The sequence below is a fragment of the Rousettus aegyptiacus genome, unplaced genomic scaffold (genome assembly GCF_014176215.1).
Source record: "Rousettus aegyptiacus isolate mRouAeg1 unplaced genomic scaffold, mRouAeg1.p scaffold_m13_p_2, whole genome shotgun sequence".
Lineage (NCBI taxonomy): Eukaryota > Metazoa > Chordata > Mammalia > Chiroptera > Pteropodidae > Rousettus > Rousettus aegyptiacus.
The window spans coordinates 133,652,748-133,659,404 of NW_023416295.1; positions in this window are offsets into that span (position 1 = coordinate 133,652,748).

The window sequence follows — 6,657 nt, forward strand, 5'->3', positions numbered from 1 at the left end:
CCTTAGTTTCACAGCCACTTAGTGATGATAGAGCCAGGATTCAGACCTAGGGTTGGTAGATGCCAGTCAGTGCTTGACAGTCTTGCCTTGGTTCCAGAGAGCATGGGGCATTACGCTGAGCTCACAGCTATTTTGTGTAACACATGGGAGTAATGTTTGAACTAAAAAAGTATACTGGAGCACAGAAGACACAATTGACTTTAGGAGTGAGCAAAGGATATCCTGTGTTTAACCAGACCTCATTTTTGCTGTTTTAATAGTCTCATTTTTTCCCTATCTTAGCGATGCCTTTAATCTTGAAACATCTTTCATGAATTCTTCCCTCTTCTTACCCCATCTCATTCTCTCAAAAATTGCTATTTCCTCTGTGTCATCTTCCTTTGCAATTAAAGTTCTTTTAGTTCCCACTAATGTTATTATCTGACCTCTTTTAATAGTCTCAACTATTATTTAGGTTCTAAACACACTAGTTCATTTCATACACTACAGATTAATCTTCCAATAGCACAGCTTTGGTCATACTATTTTACATAATTTATTTGACAACCTACATGTGTTAGACACTAGGAGAGTGAGCAAAAACAATACTGTTCTTCCTCTCATGGAACTATATTATATGGCAGAAATAAAGCTATCCATTTGAAGTCCTTGACATCATCGGTAAATTCTTGGAAACACTTTAAGTGAAATGATATATAAGGAAACAGTTTTACCATAGACGAATTGATATAAACTAGAGCTAAGTTTCTATGGCATATTTCTGGTCATGAGCATTCCAAACTTCTAAGTAAAGACCCCAAAATTTCTAATGTTAAACACTGAAATACATGCGAGCTATATATTTAAGAAAGATTAATAAAAACAAGAATAATTTGCCAACCCACTTTTTCCAGTTCAGGGTCGCTGGTGGCCAGGGGGGTTCTCCCAGCATTTCAGGACATGAGTTGGGATCTCGCCCTTGGCACTACGCCTTTCCATCACAGGGCGCATCCTCCCCCCGCCCCGCCCCCCCCCCTCACACACACACACACACACAGACTGGGGAAATTTAGGCCAATAAATCTGAATGTGCACATCTTTGTGACGTAGGAGGAAACCAGACTACCTGGAGAAAAACCAGGCAGACATGGGGAGAAGGTGCAAACTCCACACAGACAGTTGCCCCAGCCAGGAATTGATTTTTTTTTTTTTCTCATCGATATAAAACGATGAACAGAAATCACATTATTTGAGGATGTGCTGCATATATAACTGATAACAGGGCACAACAGGGAGGACTACAGGTGCTCCAAGAATTTATGATATAGGGTAAAAGGACCTAAGAGTTATCAGTAAGAGTCCCTGGAAGATAAGACACTTAAGCAAAGAGCTAAAATATGAATAAGAACTAGGCAAAAAGAAAGGACGACAATAGCAGGTGAAAAAGGTCGGTAGCCAGCATGGAAACCTTAAGCCTAGAATAGCTGTAATGACTGGTGGAGAGTTGTTAAGGCAATATGTTATGTATGCAAAGAAAAGCTTTTAAGCAAGAGGTGTTTGACATGATCAGATTTGCAGATAAAGATTACTCAAAATCTTTCAAGGCTCAGTAAAATTGGTTAATAAACATGAAAAAGAGTTCGACCTTACAGTTAAGTAAAACAACATAATAAATTTTATCAAACTGATAAAAAATTTTTAAAATACTGGCAAGATGCCATGAAGAAACTCAATACAGGTGGGAATAAAAATTTTTCTAAAAGGCAATTTGAAAATAAGTATAAAGAGCCTTAAACGAGCCATATACTCCTTCCCTAAACATACTGGTTCACATAGTCCACATAGTCCTTTCTAATATTTAATCATGGAAAATTGGAGGGGGTGGTTAAACTATGCTTCAGTCATGTGAAGGTATTTCGCAGCTATTTTAAATGTTTTCAGGGGAAACAGAATAATCTTAAATGGAGAAGAAATAGGACACAAACTACACTATTCCAACCTTATTTTTTAAAAAAACCAAAAAATGCTAATTATTAATAGAGGATATCTCTGGGTAGCGGATTTTTTTTTCCCTCTAGGCTTTCCTTTGGCTTGTTAGTTTGCTACAGTGCATAAGAGTTGTATAATCAGAAGAAAAAATTTTCTAATTGCACCCTCATTGCTTGGGGTGTGAAGGTGGGAGAAGGAGCCAGAAGCTTTTCTCTAGGCTGGAGAGCTGCCAACTTCCCACTCTTGCATTGGTCTAAGGTCTCAAGACGGAGCACCTGGCTATGATAAACAAACTCACACAGCTCCCAAGTAACGAGCTCAGCTTCCTCTAGGTACTAGTCTGGAAGTAGCCAAAATCCACTGGCTTTGTGGGCTGAGAAACCTCTTAGTCACAAGGAAGTGGTCTTCCCATAAGGAAGTGGACTTCCCAAACTATAACAGGTAGAGCATATTCCCCCAGTACTGTGAGCACTGGAGAAGACGAACCATTTGTGGTGGTTAAATTAGGGGTCTTGGCTTTAGAGCGTACAGAGAACTAGGTCAGAGTTTTGTGAACTTGATTACCTTACTTCTCAGAGCTGGCGGGACCTACGTAAAGTAGGCTGCTGCCCACCTACCTTGAAGATTGAGATAATAGAGGTCAACGAAAATCGCTGCCGACAATCCAGTACCAACAGGAATCCTCAATCTAAGGTGCAGTGAAAGACAAACTTCATTCACCAAAACTGTTTGCAAACTGGAGAAACGTACTGTCTCTGGCAGAAACCAGAAAGTGTGCTTTCCTGAGACAACCATCGAGGCCTACTTATCTAAAGTCCCGCTGTAGTCCATACTGGTCAGAACCGCGCGATCTGATTGGCTATTTTGGAGCCCTCTGATTAGTCAATATGGATGCAAATGAGACTATAGCTGTCAAGCTCTGATTGGACAGGGCAGGTCTCAGCTCATTGGTCGAAATATAATTCCGAGAACTCCTGTGTAAGTTTGGAATGCAGCGCAGAAGGCTTGGCATCTCTGTCTATAGCTCTACCCTGATAAGCAGGATGCTTGCGAGGCCTCTGTAAGCAAGGGCTGCCAGACTTTAGTTATGTATTTGAGTCCTGTTAACTACGAGATATCCTTTGGGGCAGGTATATTCCTTCTTGAGTCCACAATGTGAATGTCAACATTTCTTATTTACTTGGAGAATTTCTGTCCTTATAATCTGACTGGTTTTCCGCTGTCTGCTCTCGGATAATGATAGAAATACAATGTACTTGTCCAGTGGTTTGCAATGAAGCTGCATATTTAGGGTTGCAGAGAGAGCTCTAAAAAAGGCAATATATGGGCTCACCCCAGACCAATTTAATGTCTCTGGGTATGGGATAGTTGAAAATCTCCCCAGGTGGAGACTAATGTGCAACCAAGAAGCAAACCACGATCAACTTTTTAGATCCCCCTGTAGATCACAGCTGTTCTGTTAGAGCAACATAATTAATTAGATCACAGCTTGTCTTAAAACCATTTGGATTCTATCCTTGCTTTCAGAAGCAGCAGCAGCAGCACCTGATAGTTTGCCTCATCCCCGCAAACCTTGTTTTCAAATTCTAATCTACTATTTTACCTGGGGTTTAGATTCCACTAAGTGGAGAAATAATGTCGAACATTTCCAGGGTGTTCACACAGTTCCAGGGTGCAATCAGACTCTTCTAGGAAACCAGCTGTTGGTAAGGGCAAGCTGTTCATGCTCCATTCAACGGGATATTTACACACTTGCCTAAAGGAATTATAGACACTCCTAAAATTATCCTTGTAGCATGGCTTTTTCAAAATCATTTAAAGAAGTCTTTTTCTATTATACTTAAATAGCTGATATCACATCTCTCTTAGCTCTAGCAAGTATAATTTTGATTATAAATCATAGCAGCAGTGGCTAACATTGAGTGCTTTTTACTGGCTCTGTGCCGATATTTTATTTGCATTATTCCCTTATATTTTCATAACAGCCCGGAATGTAGGTCCTATTATTAACTTCACTTTACAACTGAAGAAATGAGGACGAAGTTAATTTACTTACCCAAGATCACTCAGCTAGTCAGTGGACAAGTCAGACCTCACAGATGGGCCTGAGTCTAAAGCCTATAACTATAACCATCTCACAATCTTGCCTCTCTGCTCATCACAAAGTCTACCTTGCTGTATGTGCCCTAGTAGATACTCTTCCTCACTCAGTATACCTAGATGTTTTGGGCACCGGAAATGACTAATCCATATATCTATTTTCATCGTCCCTCTCCAGAGTACACAAAGTTCTCATAATCACTCAGTCATCTGTGATAACTGGTCGCCTTATCTAGTCTCCTAGATAAGAGTGAAGTTAGTGTGTTTACACTTATAATTGTGCTTTTTTTTTTCTTTTATTAGACTGTGGCAGCTTTCAGTTCCTTTCTTTTTTTTCAATATTCTATTATTTTAACAAACCATGCCAATTTTCAAAGGCTGTACAACTCAGAAAGTTGCCTGTTCCTAGGCAACTGCTCTGCAAGAGGGAATTTGAGTCAACCTCAAAATTAGTTGTGTTCTTTGAGACAGTTTAGCTGTAAAAAGGGCATCACATCTGATAATTAGAATCAATAAATCCTCTCTAAGGCAAAGGCTGAACTTCCTCACCATCAGTTTAGGGAAGCCATACACTGCAGTCAGGGATTCCGACTCCCAAGGAAATGTGGTTCAACCTATTGGTTAACTTTGATTTCGACTACACTTCACGGAGTCCTTTAGGTTCTCTTTGGTGACCAAGCCATTTCTCTGCTTTAGCAACACTTAACTCACTTTGCTCCTCCCTGGAATTCTATCAAGAGTTTTATTTCTGTGCATTTTGTTTATGTGCGGTGAGCGTTTATAGTTTTGATCTCTTACTAATTATTTAATCCCTGCACCAGTTAATCTATAACCTCCGCTCTTCCTGAGCAAGATTTCTCCAAACTGAAACACTCTCTTGCCACTATGAGGTCTGTCAACTTTCTGTTGGTTTTTAAAGCCTCTAATCAAAAGATATTTTTCTTTCTCCACAAAGCCCTTCCTACTTTGTTTTCTCCACCCATCAATCGAATGAAGCCTGTTGTGTGCTGAACTTCCCAAACACTTCATAATTCTCTTATGGCCCTTGTTTTGCTTTTAACCTTACTGGGGAGCATTTGAAGGCTTGTTTTAGCCTCAGAGCAGGACTGTCTCCTTAACCTTTCAAACATGCAGTAGAGGTGCTCCATCAAAACTGTCAGCTGAATAAAATTTGAGAGGTACAAAGAGAAAAAACATCTTATTAACATTCTAAAAATGCTTAAGAGGAATAACTCTGACCAAAAGAGTCAACTAACAGTTCTTCAAATTATACACCAGAATGGATGGTGGTTAATTGGAAACTGTTGTTTCAATTTACTATAAACCTTTGCCTTAGGAATGTTCCTTTGTTAAGGGAATTTCCAGAAAGGTTTGCTGGCTATGAGTGATGCCACATTAATAAATAAAATACTTGGAAAATAAATCTGAGGAATCATGGAAAAGCTTAAAAAGACAACAAAATGCATAGGAAGAAAATAATAGAAACAATGAAGCAAATTCAAAGTAAAAGATTGGCACCAAAAATAGGTGTCTTTGTGTGTAGATACTAGCAGTATGACTCCCTGTGGAAAGAATTCTCAGCAGTCTCAATAATTAGGCTCTATGTGTGCTGGTTAAATAGCTCCATTTACTTGCCAGATGACCTTGGTACTTAACCATCCTAACCCTCTTTGTCTCACTTATAAAATATTAGCTATTACATTGGTTTGTGAAGACTGAGACGATAGCACAGTAATTGACAGAAGAAGGTTGGTCTGGACTAGCACACTTAGGCCAGAAACAATTTAAATATCCATCAGGGAACTAGTTAAATCACAGTACACCCAGAAAATGGAATACTACACAACATCACTGTAAAAAAGGATGAGAAAACTCTACATACCAATATGAAAATATCTTAAATTTTTTTTTAAAAAAGTGCAGTTTATGGTATGAAGTATTTTGTGTAAAAATGAGAAAATATTCCTATATGCTGGTATGTAATCGACACGGGATGTACTTCAGAATCACAAACAGTGGTCGCCTGGCAAGTGGGGTGGGATCCAGCACATGAGTGGATATCACTGGATACCTTTTCAAAACTTTTTGATTCTAGAATTGCATTGCTGTATTATCGATTTGCAAGTTATTTTTTAAAGAGCAATTTATCTTTTGAATGTGTACATGTACCCAGTGTGGACTGTATTTCAGACTGCAATCCACAGGAATCAGGACTTGACTTAATGACAGCTCCTTAATACCTAAGTGTACAGCAGGTCCTCGGGTAATGCCATTTTCTAAAAATTGTGAGATGCTATAGGAACTTGTTGCTATCAGTTAGCCTTTGGTGAAATTGGTTTCATTACATGCTGTTCTAACAGTTCCAAGTGAGGACTTATAGTCGTCTTAGAGGAAATCGGTCTACTCACCTATGTATGTGACAAAGCGCCTTAGCCTTGCTTATTTATACATAGTGCAATCCTGAACTTCATTTCTACCAACAGAAGTATTTATTCCTATGGTTATAGGACATACGAATGCAACTACAGATTCACAAATACCAAGGTAGTGGAGAAAGTTAACACTGGCTGTAATGGAATTAGAAAGTTG